The sequence below is a fragment of the Dama dama genome, chromosome 24, assembly GCF_033118175.1.
Source record: "Dama dama isolate Ldn47 chromosome 24, ASM3311817v1, whole genome shotgun sequence".
Lineage (NCBI taxonomy): Eukaryota > Metazoa > Chordata > Mammalia > Artiodactyla > Cervidae > Dama > Dama dama.
The window spans coordinates 10,538,653-10,556,412 of NC_083704.1; positions in this window are offsets into that span (position 1 = coordinate 10,538,653).

Genomic DNA, 17,760 nt, shown 5'->3' on the forward strand with positions numbered 1-17,760 from the left:
CTCCTGAAGATGGCAGAATAGAAGGACATGACCGTACCTCTTATGGAAACATCAAAATCACAACTAACCATTGAACCAGCGGCAGCAACAACAACAAAAACCCCACAGGAACCTACCAAAAAAGACACCCCACATCCAAAGACAGAGAAGAAACTGCAGGGAAACCGGCGGAGGGGCACAATCATGGTAAAATCAAATCCCGTATTCCCCAGGTGGGTGATCCACAAACTGGAAATAATTACATTGCAGAGGTTTTTCAAAAAGAGTGAAAGTTCTGCGCCCTACATCAGGCTCCCCAGGCTGAGGGTCTGGCAGTGGAGAGGAGCCCTCAGAGAATCTGGCTTTAAAGGGCAGTGGGATTTGATTGCAGGACTGGGGAAAGGAGAAACTCCACTTTTGAAGGGCACAAACAAGGTCTCATACACACCAGGAACCGGGGGAGAAGCAGTGGCCGCATAAGCGCCTGGGCCTGGGTCAGACCTCCTTGCTGGTATTGGAGGGTTTCTTGCAAGGTGGTGGGGGGGGGGGGGGGGGGCGGGCCCAGCTGTGGCTCACTGTGGGGGCAAAGACACTGGCTGCAGGAGTTCCGGGGTGTTTTTAGTGGCACGAGCACTCCTGGAAGCCACCATTTTCTCACCAAGACCAGACTCCTCCCAGCAGCCTATAAGCTCCAGTGCTGGGACACCTCAGGCCAAACATCCAACCAGGGCAGAAACATAGCAGACAGGTTGCTTAAAGTCCTCACGAGCTCACAGCTGCCCACTAAACACACCCCTTGGCATAGCCCTGCCTACCAAAGGGACAAGACCCAGCTCCACTCACCAGGGGGTAGGAACCAGTCCTGCCCAGCAGCAAGCTTGTACAAGTCTCTTACACAGATGCGTCCACCATGGGCGCAGAGAGCAGAAACAAAAAGAACTACAACTCTGCAACCTGAGGAATGGAAATTGCAATCACAGAAAGTTGGATGGCAGAGGAAAATGTCCCAGATGAAGGAAAAAGATAAAACCCTGGAAGAACAACTAAGGAAAGTGGAGATAGGCAATCTATCTGAAAAAGAATTCAGACTAATGGTAGTAAAGATGATCCAAACTCTCGGAGGAACAATGAAGGCACAGATTCAGAGGATAAAAGAAATGTTTAACAAAGACCTAGAAGAACTGAAGAATACAAAACAGATGAGAAATAAAATAAATGAAATTTAAAAATACACTAGAGAGAATCCATAGCAGAATAAATGACACAAAAGAACGCAAAAGTGAACTGGAGGACAGAATAGTGAAAATCACTGCCATGAAACAGAATAAAGAAAAAAATGGTAAGAAATGAGGAGCATCAAAGAGACCTCTGGGCCAACATTAACTACACCAATATTCATATTATATGGGTCCCAGAAGGAGAAGAGAGAGAGAAAAGACCGGAGAAAATATCTGAAGATATTTGAAAATATTTGAAGCTGAAAACTTTCCTAACATAGGAAAGGAAATAGTCACCCAGTTCAGGAAACACAGAGAGTCCCAGGCAGGATAAACCCAAGGAGAAACACACAGAGACACACAGTAATCAAACTGATAACAATTAAAAGCAGAGAAAAAAATATCAAAAGCATAAGAGGAAAGAAACAAGTAGCATTCAAGGGAACTCCCATAACATTATTAGCTGATTTTCCAGGAGAAACTCTGCAGGCCAGAAGAGAGTGGCACAATATAATTAAAGTAATAAAACACACTCACACATAATAGATATTCTACTTTGTACCTGTTACAAACGTGATGTAACATGGCTAAAAGAATGATGAGATCTGATGCCAAATTTGAAGTCTGAGCTTGAATGCTCAGCTTAAACATCACTTGCTGTTTCACCTTGCACTTTGATGTTAAGGAGACAGCATCTTTCCTTAAACCTCATGAACCAACCTCTGCCGGCTTCAGACTTTTCTTCTGTAGCTTCCTCACTTCTCTCAGCCTTCCTAGATTTGAGGAGGCTTAGGGTCTGCCTCTGGATTAGATTTTGGCTTAGGGAATATTGTAGACTGCTTGGGGAATATTGCAGATGGCTTGATCTTCTATTAAGACCACTAAAACTTTCTCCATATCAGCACTAAGGCTGTTTTGCTTTCTTATCATTCCTGTGTTCCCCAAGTAGCACTTCTAACTTCCTTCAAGAACTTTCCCTCTGGATTTACAATTTGGCTAACTGCTTGGCCCAAGAGGCCTACCTTTCAGTCTGTTATGGCTTTCAACGAGCCTTTCTCACTAAGCTTTATCATTCCTAGCTTTTGATTTAACATGAGAGACATACAACTTTTTCTTTCACTGGTTCTTTAGAGGCTTTGTGTGATTATTAACTAGCCTAATTTTATTATCGTTCTGTGTCAGGGACTAGGGAAGCTCAAGAAGAGTTTGAGAGATGGGGAAACGGCTGACCGGTTTCCCCATGTCAGAACACAGGCAACGTTTGAAGTTTACCATCTTGTATGGAATGGTTTGTGTGTCCAGAAGAACTACAGTAGTAACATCAAAGATCACTGATCTCAGATCACCACAACTAACATAATAATAATGGAAAAATGGAATTCTTGTAAAAATTATTGCTAAAATGTGACACAGAGACACTTGGGAAAAAATGGAGCAAATAAACTTGCTGTGATCAGGATTGCCACAAATCTTCAATTTGTTATTAAAAAAAAAAAACTCAATATATGTGAAGCACATTAATATATGTCCACAGCTCAAAACTTGAGAGGCTATCAAAGCTGAAGGTAGTCCAGGGTAAGTCAAGAGGAGACAGTTGACAGCTAAGAGCATGGCAGTGGATGAGATGGCTCAGGAGAGGATGACTAATGAACATAAAATTGGGCAAAGAACGGACAGTGGTCACTCACACACTCAAAGTCAGGGCAGACTAAAAGGCAGTAAAAGGAGCAGAGAAGAAATTATGTGTAGCTAGATGGAAAAACAGGTACTAAGACAATAAGAGAGGAATGAGCTTCAAGAAAATACAACACGGACTTCCCCGGAGGGAAGTTCGGACCTCCCCCCCAGGGGTTGGGACTCTGGATTTCCATCGCAGGAGGCTCAGGTTAGTTCCCTGCTCAGGCAAATAGCATCCTAGATGCTGCCTGATGGCAGCCAAAAAAACAAAACGTTCAATAAAAACCAAATTCATTAAATTAAAAAAGAAGAAGAGTCAGAATGATACTATTGAATACTGCAAGATGAGTGATGACTTTGAGAGGAAAGTCTTACTTTTGCTGGAAATTTATCCTTAAGCTAATAATGACATTCATGGATCTCAACCACAAGTAGACCTTAATACAATATGCAGGCCTTAATGCATATTTAATGAGGATTAGTTTCCTAATTAATGGGGTAGCATATATAATGGAGATTAGTTTCCTCTATTAGAGTCCGTTTATAATTTTCTTTAAACAAAATCTTATGGATTACTTTAATACCCTATATATGAAATAAAGACTGTCTTCAGATCCTTACTAATATCTCATTCTTAAAACAGTCATGAATGTAGAAGCAGCAGATGAATTGGCATTCAAGCTCAAACCTCAAACTTGGCATCAAATCCCATCATTCCTTTAGCTTTGTTACATCATATTGGTAACAGCTACAAAGCAGAATATCAGCTATGTGTGACTGTGTTTCTATGCCTGAGTAGCCAATGAGTCCATTTGATCTCTGAGAATCACTCTGGATGTTACTGAAGGCAGACAAGAGACTTTTGGCAGTAACTCGCTTTTATTGCATCTGTTAAGCTGAAATTTAGGTAATTTAGTATGAAGGCATGGCAAAATGAGTTTCCCACTCTGTGTTAAGCTTTCTAATGCTTTATCTAAATGTTTAAAAATATGATGTTCTGGCAACATTGAATTCACTCAAAACTCCTCTAATAAAATGAATCCAGTCAAAAACAATTTGTAAAAGTTGTTGAGAGACTATGGTGTTTGCACTTATAAGTGCAGAAATTCTGACAGTTTGGAAAGCAGAGAGAAGGAAAGTCCAGAGTAGGAAAAGGATATTTCCACTTCTTTCTCTACTGTCTTTCTGGTTACGATATGCCTTCTCTGGTCATGATCCACCATGAGAACAAATGCTAAAATACTGGTGTATATTGGTGTATGTCCCGTCTACTTTTTTTTAAGAATACTCATAGACAACTTTAAAAATATAATACTATTTTTCTGAGCTACATTTAAAGCAACATTTTGTACTCTATTTAGTTTTTTATACAAGTGTTCCTCAAATTATCTGTGGTAAAGAAGCAAATTTTTCATTTTTAAAAAAAATTTAGTCTTTTGCAAACCAGTACTTTTAAAAACACAAGAAAGTCTTCTTACTAGAAGAAAAAAAATTAAAAGAACACACAAAATGCAAATTCCAATTTTAAATTTTTAATTCAACTGATATTAAATTATCCTCAAATTACTATGAAAGTTTTAAAATCCTGATTCTTACATTTTGTACTTATGATAGGTCAATAATAAACAACTTACCAAATGGTACATGTCCCCAGACCACACTCTAAGTAGCCTGATATTACAACATCATTTAGGACATTTTATGTACCCTACACCATGGTTCATATATACCAAAATTTGGCCCACTGCTCACTTTTGCTGTATTTCCTTCTTATTGGACCTAGGAAGGGACAGATTTTGTAAACAAAAGACTTTGAGGGAGCAGTTATCATCAGAGATGAACTCTATTACGTTGGAGATGTGCAAGGTATAAAATTTAGTTAGCAGAAATAAGATGAGTAAAATGCAGAAATTTGGCCAAAGTTTCAAAGTAAATGACTGTTTTTGGAGAGACAACCAGAACAAGCTAGCAAACAGTGGAATGGTTTCCATTCTTTAAGCTTAGAAATGACAAGAACCAAAAACACAATTAGTCTATGACCAGGAGGAGTTCTCTCTCCCATAAAAGTTTCCACCATGCCACTGTTTTCCAAACTGGGACACATGTAACATGGGTAGAAAGCAGCATATTATTTTGTGGTACATAGATAAGTATGTTTCATTTTCACATATATCATTATTCATGATATTTGAAAAATCAAACTAAACATCAAAATTCTGAAATCATAGCTAGCATCACTTAAGGCTATGTAGTGAAGAGAGTTAAAAGAAAATAGTAACAGTACAGATGTCATGTAAATACAGTTCTGTGGAAAACATTACATCTAGGGGAACTCTGAATTCAATGTAATTTAAGCTCCTACTCGGAACAAAAAATAGAATTACCATATGATCTAACAATCCCATTCCAGGGCATACATCCAGACAAAACTATAATTCATAAAGACACATGCACCTCTGTGTTCATAGTATCAGTATTCACCATAGCCAAGACATTGAAACAACCTAAATGTACATCCACAGGTGAATGGATAAAGAAGATGTGGTACCTATGTACAGTGGAATAATAATAATTATAGTAAAATAATGTCATTTTCAGGAACATGTATGCAATTAGAGATTATCACACTAAGTGATGTAGCCAGAAAGAGAAAGGCAAGTACCATATGAAATCACTTATATGTAGAATCTAAAATATGATACAAATAAACCTATCTATGAAACAGAAACAGAATCACAGACATAGAGAATAGTCTGGTGATTGTGTGGGGGTGTGGAGTAGGAGGTCGGGAGTAGCAGATGTAGCTTTTATATACAGGATGGATAAACAACTAGGTCCTACTGTAGGGCACAGAGAACCATATTCAATATCTTATGATAAACCACAATGGGAAAGAATATTTTTTAAAGGAACTTATATATGTATAACCAAATCACCTTTTTGCATGGGAGTAATTAATCCAACACTGTAAATCGACTATACTTCAGTAAAAAATAATAATAATAATAAGATTCTGTGTATTTTCAACAATTGTTTTGGAGCATAATGTACATCATAGAAGAACGCTGGGCAGTGGGAAAATGAGTGTAAACACAAAAGAGAGAACTTGGTTTGGGTTACTATTGTTGTAAAACAAAGCACCTTGAAATGAGTGGCCTGGAGCAGCCACTTCACTATGTACGTGTCACAGTTATGTGGGTTAGGGATTCAGCAAGCCAGCAGGGATGGCTTGCCTTGCCCTCCCATTTTCTGGAAGCTCAGTTGGAAAGATTCCAAGCACCTGGGCCCAGAGGATTTGAAGACTGGAAACCACCAGGCATTGTTGATAACACATACCATCTGTACACTGTTCAGTGGGTCTAGACTGGGGAGCAGGTCAAGGACAGCCAGAGACTCTTACGTCAATGCTGCTGGTCCCAGGGCTGCACTTTGAGGAGCCAGTACACCAAGACACAATATATTTGGGCTTCTCATTCATGAGAAGAACTTTTTCAAAAACCCAAATTATAATTGGCTTTACATAGTGTTTTTCCACACAGACTGGTTCAGATAACTACTATCAGTCAATTCAAATAAAGTCAATTTATGATCAAGTGGAAACTTTCCAGTCTTTTCCTAGAAACACAAGATTGGCAATATCAAGAGAGATTGTGAGGAGATGTAGAGTGATAATAATGAGAAGTGGCAAGAAATTATAATGTTTACCAATATTTGATTCATTCATTTGAATGTATAGTTTCAAGTCTGGAAGGCTAATATCCCTGATCTATGCTTTCTCCTTTCACACAGGCCAGCATGTTCTTAACCTCAGAACAAACCAAATGTTCAGAGCAGCCAACCACACACAGACACATATGCACACACTGAAGTCGATTTACTTTGAGCCAGCAGCATCCCCAAAAGTGTGTGAAGAAACCAGCTAGATATTTCTATCAGAGGCCCAGCCCTGGGCTAATTTTCCAGCTAACTCTGAGGGGAAAGGACAAGCCAATAGTATATAATTAAAGAAGCCTATGATTTACACATTAACAAGCAAGGCAATGCAACCCGCAGAGGGGAGAAGAAAATTGTGGCCAGCTAATAACTGTCAGTACTTATTAAGGCTAAAGAAACAACCTATGAAACAAATCTAATCCTTTCCCAAATGGTGTGGGGCAATTCTATTTGGCATGAGTTCCATGGGGAAAATGTAGCGTTAGAAATATAAAGAACTGAGAAATGAGAGGAAGAGGGCCAGCTGAAGATACAAGGAAAACATTTATCAGATATATCACAGGCAAGGGAAAGGACAATGGTGAGAAAAAGGAGACTTTGGGGGCCATGGGGAAAGGGGGGGAAATGAAATATGCCTTTTTAACCTCAGCATTCATTCCAGAAGATGACAGAAAAATTTAAATTTCAAAGTCATCCACAAGAACTTGGAGAATAACCTTGATGGAAGATTTCTAGCAGTATTACAGAGACCTTTAATGCCCCAAATCAAAAGAAACAGATTTGAACAGTCCCTTGATGAATGTATTTCTTTCCTGATGATAACTTTGTTACACACTGACTTTTTACTAGAAATGATGAAACAAACATTATGTCTGCCTTCAAGAAGTTTCCAGGAAGTGGTAAGTCTAGACACACCTGAACACACACTCCAGCAGTCATATATACAAAAGTCCTTTTCTCATTGAGTTCTCTTGAGTTTAGATTCCAAACGCTCTTCTTAGGAGGAGAAAGGGTGATCTTGGACAAGATGCTGCTCCCCCTTGAACCACTGGCTATTGGTCTTTAAAATGGAAATGCTAGTGTATATCTGTATAACTCAAGGCTGTTGGGAGAACTAAATATGAGAATGCCCACATCATAAATATATATTACTGCAGAAGGTCATGCTTAAGGACAATGTCAGTGACATTCAGGTGGTCCATGTGCTTTCCTAGCTTCCCCTCTGCCTCTCTATTTACCCCTTAGTTGCAAAATTATTGAGCAAACAACAACAATGAATAACATTCCTGGGCTTGAAGAGCTCACAGTAGAGAAGAAGAAATAGAATTGTAAAACATTTCAGTGCAATGCACTAAGTTCTGTGTCAAGGTGAGTCCAAGCTACTGGAGGAGAATCAAGGATAATATTCTTGATTCTGGGAGGAAATGCAATGTAAAAGCTAATGGTGATAGAAGCATTCAAGAAGGGCTGTCCAGAGGCAGCAGCAGTCCTGATAAGTTTAGAACCTCCAAAAGGACCTAGTCTTAATCATTATCTCACCCCTAGTTTCTAGCATGATGCTTGGTGTGTAGTTCAAAGTTAATAAATTGGAGAATAAATGGATAAATGAAGGCAGAGGGCAAGGACAGAGAGAAAACTGAATTCTTGAGAGTATTACCAATCATGGGCTGAGCATCAGAATAACTACAGGAGATTCTTACACCATATTTTAGGGATGGGGTAAGGGACAATACTTTTTAATAAATCTTCACAAACAATTCTGTTATCCATGCTTGAAAGGGATGATGCTATGTGTTGAGGTCCAGCAACACAAGACATCTTGTTATCAGCAGGTAATCAAGTATTGAGCAAGGAAGAGGCAAGATGGTAGGGCAGAACAACACAGCTCACCCCTTCTTATAGAAACACCAAAATCAGAGCTAACTGCTGAACAATCACCACCACCACCAGGACACTGAAACCCTGCAAAAACGATGTCTGTATCCAAGACAAAGAAGAAGGCACAAGGAGACGGTAGTAGGGGTGCAGTCAGGATTAAATCAAATCCTATGCATGCCATGTGAGCACCAACAAACTGGGGAGCAACTGGACCACAGAAGCTCTCCCACGGGAGTGAGAGCTCTAAGCCCCACTGAGCTCCCCGGCCTAAGGGTCTGGCAGTGGGAGGAGGCCCTCCACAGAGACTGGCTTTGAAGGCCAGCGAGGACTGACTGCAGGAACCCCACAGGCCTTGGGGAAACAGGAACTCAGACCTCGGAGGGCGCACCCAAGGTCTTGTGCACAACAGGACCCAGGGGATAAAAGCAGCGACCTCATAAGAAACAGCTGAATTTGCCTGTGAGTGTTAGAGGGTCTCCTCTGGAGGTGGAGGGCAACTGTGGCTTACTATAGGGACAAAGACACTGGCAGGGGTGGTTCTGGTGAGTGTACATTGGCATAGACTCTATAGGAGGCTACCATTTTCTGACCAAGACCTGGCCCCACCCAAAAGTGTGTAGATTCCAGGCTGGGACACCTCAGGCCAGACAACCAGTAGAGTAGGAACACAGCCCCGCTCACCAGAGACAGGTTGCTTAAAGTCTTTCTCAGTTCATAGCCATCTCTAAATAGGCTACTTGCCATGGCTCTGCCCACCAGAGGGACAAGATCCAGCTCCACACACTAGCAGGAAAGTGACAGTCCCTTCTGCCAGGAAGCCTCATCCACCAGGGGGCAGATGACAGAAGCCAGAAGAGCTACAACCCTGCAGCCAGTGGAGCAGAAACGGCAACCACAGAAAGTTACACACAGTGAGGCAGCAGAGAAACATGCCTAGGTGAAGGAACAAGATAAAACCCCAGGAGCAGAGCTCAAGTGGAGATAGATAATCTACTTGAAAAAGAATTAGAGTAACGATAGTAAAGATGATCCATGATATTGGAAAAACAATGGAAGGACAGATCAAGAATATATAAGAAATGTTTAACAAAGACCTAGAAGAACTAAAGAACAAACGAACAGAGATGAGCAATATAATACCTGAAATTTAAAAACAAAAATCACTGGAAGGCATCAATAGCAGAATAAGTGAGGCAGAAAAATGAAAAAGTGAGCTACAAGACAAAATGGTGGAAATTACTACCCTAAAACACAATAAAGAAAAAAGAATGAAGTGAAATGAAAGGAGTTTAAGAGACCACTGGAACAACATTACATGTGACAACATCTGCATTATAGGAGTACCAGAAGGAAAAAAGAAGAAGAAAGGACTTGAAAAAATATTTGAAGAGATAATAGCTGAAAACTTCCTTAACATGATAAATTAAACAGTCACCCAAGTCCAGGAAGCACAGAGAGTCACAGGCAAGATAAACGCAAGGAAGAATATGCCAAAACACATAATAAACACATTGACAAAAATTAAAAATAAAAAATATTAAAAATAACAAGAGAAAAGCAACAAATAATGTACAAGGGAATTCCCATAAGGTTATCATCTAATTTCTCAGCAGAATGTCTGCAGGTCAGAAGGGACTGTCATGATATATTTAAAATGAAGAAAGGGACGAACCTACAACCAATAATACTCTACACAGCAAGGCTCTTGTTCAGATTTGATGGAGAAATCAGAAGCTTTACAGACAAGCAAAAGCTAAGCGAATTCAGCACCACTTTGAAACTAATGTTAAAGGAACTTCTCCAAGTGGAATAGAAAAGGCTACAAACAAGCAAATTACAAATGGGGAATTTTACTGGTAAAGGTAAATACACAGTAAAAGTAGGAAATCATCTGCACACAATTATGATATCAAAACCAGAAATTTTGAGAAAAGGCAAGTACAAATGCAGGATATCAGAAATGTATTTGAAATTAAAAGACCAGCAACTGAAAACAATCTTCTCTGTATATATAATGCTATAGCAAAACCTCATGGAAACCACAAATTGAAAATCTACAATATATAGAAACACAAAAAAGAAAAATGAATCCAAACAGAACACTAAAGTTAGTCATCATACCAAAAATAAGAGAATAATAAATATAGTAAAATAAGAGAATAAAAGAGGAAGGGAATAAGAAACATCTACAAAACCAAATCTAAAACAATCGACCAACAGCAATAAGAACATACATATTGGTAATTACCTTAAATGTAAATGGAGTAAATGCTCCAACCAAAGACACAGATCAGATGAATGGATACAAAAATAAGATACATACATATGCCAGATAAGAAATCCATTTCAGACCAAAGGACACATACTAAATGAAAGTGGGGGGATGCAAAAATATATTTCATTCAAATGGAAATTAAAAAAAAGTAGGAGTAGCAATGTTCATCTCAGGCATAATGGACTTTAAAATAAAGACTCTTACAAGAGACAAGGAAGGACACTACATAATGACAAGGAATCAACCCAAGAAGAAGATATCACAGTTGTAAACATTTATGCACCCAACATAGGAGCATCTCAATATAAAAGGCAAATACTAATAACTGTAAAAGGAGAAATAAATACCAAAACACAATAATAGTGAGAGACATTAATATCCCACTTGTACCAACAGACAGATCAGATAATCAATAAGGAAGTACAATCCTTAAATGACACACTAGGCCAGATAGACTTGATTGATATTTATAAAGCATTTCATCCAAAAGCAGCAGAATACACATTCTTCTCAAGAGCACATGGAACATTCTCCAGGATCAACCACCTCTGGGTCACAAAGCAAGCCTTGCAAATTTAAGAAAACTGAACTCATATTAAGCGTCTTTTCTGACTGCAAGCCTGTGAGATTAGAAATCAACTACAAGAAAAAATTAAAAACAGTAAAAGCCACAAACACATGAAGGCTAAACAATATGCAACTAAACAACCAATGGATCACTGAAGAAATCAAAGAGGAAATTAAAAAATACCCACAGACAAATGACAATGAAAGCAAGTTTATAGTGAGAACCCAAAACCTACAGCATGCAGCAGAAGCAGTTGAAGGAAATTTTATAGTGATACAAGCTAACCTCAGAAAACAAGAAAAATCTCAAATAAACTACCTAAACCCACACCTAAACAAACTAAAGAAAGAACAAGCAAAACCCAAAGGCAGTAGAAGAAATCACAAAGATGAGAGCAGAAATAAATGAAATAGAGATGCAGAAGACAATAGAAAAGATTAATGAAATGAAAACTTGGTTCTTTGTAAACAGAAACAAAATTAGTAAAACTTTAGCCAAACTCAACAAAATATGGAAAAGAGCTCCAATCAACAAAATTAGAAATGAAAAGGAAGAAGTTACGGTATACACCACAGAAACACAAAGAATAACAAGAGACTACTACAAGCAACTATATGCCAATAAAATGGACAATCTGGAATAAATGAACAAATTATTAAAAAGTTACTATATCTTAAGACTATACCAGGAAGAAATAGGAAATATGAATAAACCCATCACAAGTACTGAAAATGAAACTGTAATTTTAAAACCTCAAACAAATAAAATGTCAGGACTAGATTGCTTCACAGGCAAATGCTATAAAATGTTTAAAGAAGAATTAACACTGATCCTTCTGAAACAACGTACAGAAATCACAGAGTAAGGAACAATCTCAAACTTATTCTATGAGATCCCCATCACCCTGATACCAAAACCAGTAACAGATACCACAAAAAAAGAAAATTACAAGCCAGTATCATTGATGAACATAGATGAAAAGACCCTCAACAAAATACTAGCAAGCCAAATCCAATTTTTCCAATCTTAAGACAGAAAAAAAGAGCTGAAGGAAGCAGACTCCCTCACTTCAGAGTATACTACAAAGCTACAGTCATCAAAACAACATGGTGCTGGCATAAAAACAGAAACATAGATCAATGGAACAGGATAGAAAGTCCAGAAATAAGCCCACAAACCTATGGTCAACTAATCTACAACAAAGGATGCAAGATTATACAATGAAATAAAGGCAGTTTCTTAACTAAATGAGGTTTGGAAAACTGTACAACTACATGTAAACAAATGAAATTTAAACACCCTTTAATAGATTAAAGACCTAAATGTAAGAACATATACTATAAAACTCAAGAGGGAAATATAGGCAGAACACTCCCTGACATAAATCACAGCTATATCTTTTATGATCTGTCTCATAGAGTAATGACAATGAAAATAAACAAATGGCCTAATTAAACTTAAAAGCTTTTGCACACCAAAAGAAATCATGCTATTGCTGCTGCTAAGTCGCTTCAGTTGTGTCTGACTCTGTGCGACGCCATAGACGGGAGCCCACCAGGCTCCTCCCATCCCTGGGATTCTCCAGGCAAGAGTACTGGAGTGGGGTGCCATTGCCTTCTCCAAAAAGAAACCATAAAGAAGTTGAAAAGACAACCCACAGAATGGGAGAAAATACTTGGGAACAATGTGACCAACAAGGGATTAATCTTCAAAATTGACAAAGAACTCATGAGATTCAATATCAAAAAAACAAAGAAAAACAAAAAATAGGCAGAAGACCTAAATAGACATTTCTCCAAAAGAGACATACAGATGGCCAAAAAGTACATGAAAAGACACTCAACATTTCCAATTGTTAGAGAAATGTAAATTAAAACTGCAATGAGATATCACCTCATACCAGTTCATATGCCCATCATCAAAAAGTCTACAAATAGTAAATGGCAGAGAGGATGTGAAGTAAAGGGAACCCTCCTACACCATTGGTGGGAGTGTAAAGTGGTACAGTCACTGTGGTGAACAGTATGAACGTTCCATAAGAAATTAAAACCAGAGCTATCATACGATCCAGCAATCACTCCTGGGTATACATCCAGAGAACATCATGGTTTGAAAGGATACATGCACGCCAGTGTTCAATGAAGCACCGTTCACAATAGCCAAGGCAGGGAAGCAACCTAAATGCCCATCAGTAGAGGAATGGATAAAAAAGGTATGGTACATATATATGATGAAATATTACTCAGCCATTAAATAGAATGATATAATGCCATTTACAGCAGTGAGCATGGACCTGGAGATTATCATAGTAAAGTGAAGTAATCCAGACAAAGACAAACAGCATATGATATCACTTACATAGAGAATCTTTAAAAAATGATACAAATGGACTTATTTACAAAACAGAAACAGACTCACAGGCTTAGAGAACCCACTTATGGTTGCCAGGGTAGACGTTCAGGGGAAGGGACAGACCGGGAGTTCAGGAGTGACAAGAACACACTGCTATATTTAAAGCAGAAAAGCAACGAGGACTGACTGCACAGCACAGGGAACTCCGCTCAGCGCTCTGTAGTAACCTCAATGAGACACGAATGTGAAAGAGAACGGATACACGTAACCCCTCATGGATCACAGCCTTGTCATGCAAAGGGGCTCGCGTGGCTCAGTGTAGCTACGAGCCATGCCACGCAGAGCTACCCACGACAAAGGGGTCACAGTGAAGAGTACTGACAAGATGCAGTCCACCGGAGAAGGAAATGGCAACCCACTCCAGCATTCTTGCCTGGAGAACTCCATGGACAGTATGAACAGGCGAAAAGATATGACACTGGAAGATGAGTCCCCCAGGTTGGAAGGTGTCCTATACGCTACTGGGAAAGAGCAGAGGGCAATCGCTAATATCTACAGAAAGAAAGAAGCGGTCAGGCCAAAGTGAAAATGATGCTCAGTTGTGGATGTGTCTGGTGGTGAAAGTAAAGTCAGATGATACAAAGAACAATATTGCATAGGAACCTGGAATGTCAGTTCTATGAATCAAGATACATTGGACGTGGTCAAGCAGGATATGGCAAGGGTGAACATCAACATTTTAGGAAATAGTGAACTGAAATGGATGCAAATGGGTGTATTTAATTTAGAAGACCATTACACCTACTACTGCGGGCAAGAATCCCTTAGAAGGAATGTACCAGCCCTAACAGTCAACAAAGGAGTCTGAAATGCTATTGCTTGGATGCAACCTCAAAAAACGACAGGATGATCTCAGTCTGTTTCCAAGGCAAACCATTCAAATCACAGTATTCCAAGCCTATGCCCCACCACTGATGCTGGAGAAGCTGAAGTTGACTAGTTCTATGAAGACTTAAAGACCTTCTAGAACTAACACCAAAAAATGATGTCCTTTTCATTATAAGGGATTGGAATGCAAAAGTAGGAAATCAAGGGAGTGAAAGTCGCTCAGTCACGTCCGACTCTTTGCAACCCCATGGACTATACAGTCCTTGGAATTCTCCAGGCCAGAATACTGGAGTGGTAGCCTTTCCCTTCTCCAGGGGATCTTCCTGACTCAGGAATCAAACCGGGGACTCCTGCATTGCAGGCGGATTCTTTACTGACTGAGCTATAAGAAAGTCAAGAGATACCCAGAATAATAGACAAGTTTGGCCTTGGAATACAAAATGAAACAAAGTTTAAGAGAGTTTTGTCAGGAGAACACACTGGACATATCAAACACCTTTTCTCAACAACCAAAGAGATGACTGCAATGGACATCACCAGATGGTCAGTACAGTGATCAGTCTGATGATGTTGTTTGCAGCCAAAGATGGAAGAGCTCTATTAAGTCAGCAAAAACAAAACTTGGATCTGACTGTGGCTCAGATCATCAGCTCCTTATTGAAAAACACAGGCCTAAAACAAAGTAGAGAAAACCACCAGGCCTTTCATGTATAACCTAAATCAAATCCCTATGATTATTCAGTGGTGGTGACAAATACATTCAAGGGTTTAGATCTGGTAGAGACAGTGCCTGAAGTTATAGACGGAGCTTCGTAACTTTGAATAGGAGGCAGTGATCAAAACCATCCCAAAGACAAAGAAATGCAAGAAGGCAAAGTGGTTGTCTGAGGAGGCTTTACAAATAGCTGAGGAAAGAAGAGAAGTGAAGGGCAATGAGGAAAGGGAAAGACATACCAAACTGGATGCAGAGTTTCAGAGAGTAGCAAGGAGAGAGGAGAAGGCCTTCCTGAATGAACAGTGCAAAGAGACAGGAAAACAACAGAATGGGAAAGACTAGACACCTCATACTGTATGATTCTACTTGTATGAGGCACATAAATCAGCCAAAATCACAGAAAGAGACAGTGAGCCAGTTTCCAGGGGCAGGGAGAGGTTGAGGGTTTAGCTTTATCTGATGAAAAAGTTATGGAGATGTGATGGCTGCATGAGGCTAGGAATGCATTCAATAGCACTGAACTACATACTTAAAATAGTTAAGAGGGTAAATCTTACATGTATTTTATGACAGTGATTTTAATTGAGATATAGAGGTTTATAACATAGTAATTCACAATTTTTAAAGCTTATACTCCATTTGTAGTTATTCTAATTATTGGCTATATTCCCTGCACTGTACAATATATCTTTGTAGCTTATTTATTATATACACAGTAGTTTGTATCTCTTAATCTTCTACCTCTGTCTTGCCCCACCCCTTCCCTCTTAAAAATGTTTTCATTTATTTTTGGCTGGGCCACCCCACTTGTGGGATCCTATCTCCTTAGCCGAGGATCAAAACCCAGGTCTAGCAGTGAAAGCACTGTGTCCTCACCACTAGACGGCCGGGAAATTCCCCGAAGCACATTTCTAAAGAACATAAGAAGGGCATAAGAAGAACATAAGATGTACCATTTGTAAAGATTACATCCACGTATAGTTATTATAATTATTGGCTATATACCCTGTGCTGTATTCTTATAGCTTATTTAGTTTGTACATAGTAGTTTGTACCTCTTAATCCCCGACTTCTATCTTGCTCCTCCCCCACTCCCTCTTTAAAAATATTTCTGAAGAATAAAGGAAGGGTTGGGGACAAGGATGTATGAATGCTGCATAAATGTTATTTGCCACGATAACATGGAAAAAAAGAAAAAGGGAAAATTTGAATAAATGTCTTGATTGCTAATGAGTAACACGTGGGAGACAAAGCACATTTAAATTTTGTAAACCAAAGAGCAGATTCTACAATTCTCCCATGTTTCTGTAAGAACCTTCATTTATAAACATGTTTCCTTTCATTTTCAAGCCTGGAAGGGAGGCCTCTCCCTCAGAGCTTTGCCTTCCAGAAGCAGTACCTCCCAAGACTGACACCTTTGACTACATGCACTCTCAAGCCCTTCCCAGTTGGCCTGCCATGTATTCGGTGTGTATTTCTGTGTAACAAATTAATCCAAACGTAATGACGTAAAACAACATGCATGTGTCACAATTACCATTCCGGTGGGTCAAAGGAACAAGAGTGGCTCGCCTGGGTCACTCTGGTGCAGGCTCTGTCACGGAGGGGGAGTGGTGTCAGTTGGAGCCGAGGGCTCCTGAACCCGATGGCGGCTCCTTGACGTGCCTTTGGCAGGAGTCTTCTCCTCTCCTGGTGTTGGCCAGAGGCCTCGCTTCTGTACACCACTGCTTGAGCGTCCTCCCAGCACGGCAGGTGGCCTCCCACAGTGATCTGAGAGAAAGAGGCAGAGAAGAAGATGTCACCTTGCTCTAAAACGATTGCTTTTCCTCTGTACCCTTCCCTTTCCTTTGCAATATCTGCCCCTGAAGTACTTATATGTAAACTGAAAGTTGTAAGTTCTTTAAATCTCCTTAGGACGTTGTAATGATGGGTTAAAATTTTGTTTGCTTTTTCTTTTCTAGATGATCTACATGGATTTTTGAAAGTAGAATAATTCTTATTCAGGCAGCATAACCTAAAGGAAACAGGAAGTTCCCCAATAATTTTTAATGTGACAATGAACAAATTGATACAAAACCAAAAGACTGATTCATTGAATAAAATGACACTGATCATCCACCATGGAGATGGGATTTCCATGACCGTATAATCAGACTATCTTGTTCCGAGAGAAAACCGGTGTTATAATCGAAGGGGCCCGCCAACATTATGACCAAAGAGTTCTCAGGTGATAACAGAATGTGTAAGAGTGGAATCAGTTGTAAAATTGGAACGTTTAGTGGCATAAGACCTCCTTGCATGACCTGTGGTTGGCATGATGGCAGCCTGGCAGGGTGGGCTCATGAGCAAGCTAAAACTATAGCCTTGTTGAGTGAAACTGTAGCCTGTAGGCTGAGTAAAACTCAGCCTTCTCTGCACTGTGTGATACAATCTCAAACACACTCACATTGGTTGGGAACATGGACACACACCAGGATATGGAGATGGAGCCCATGTC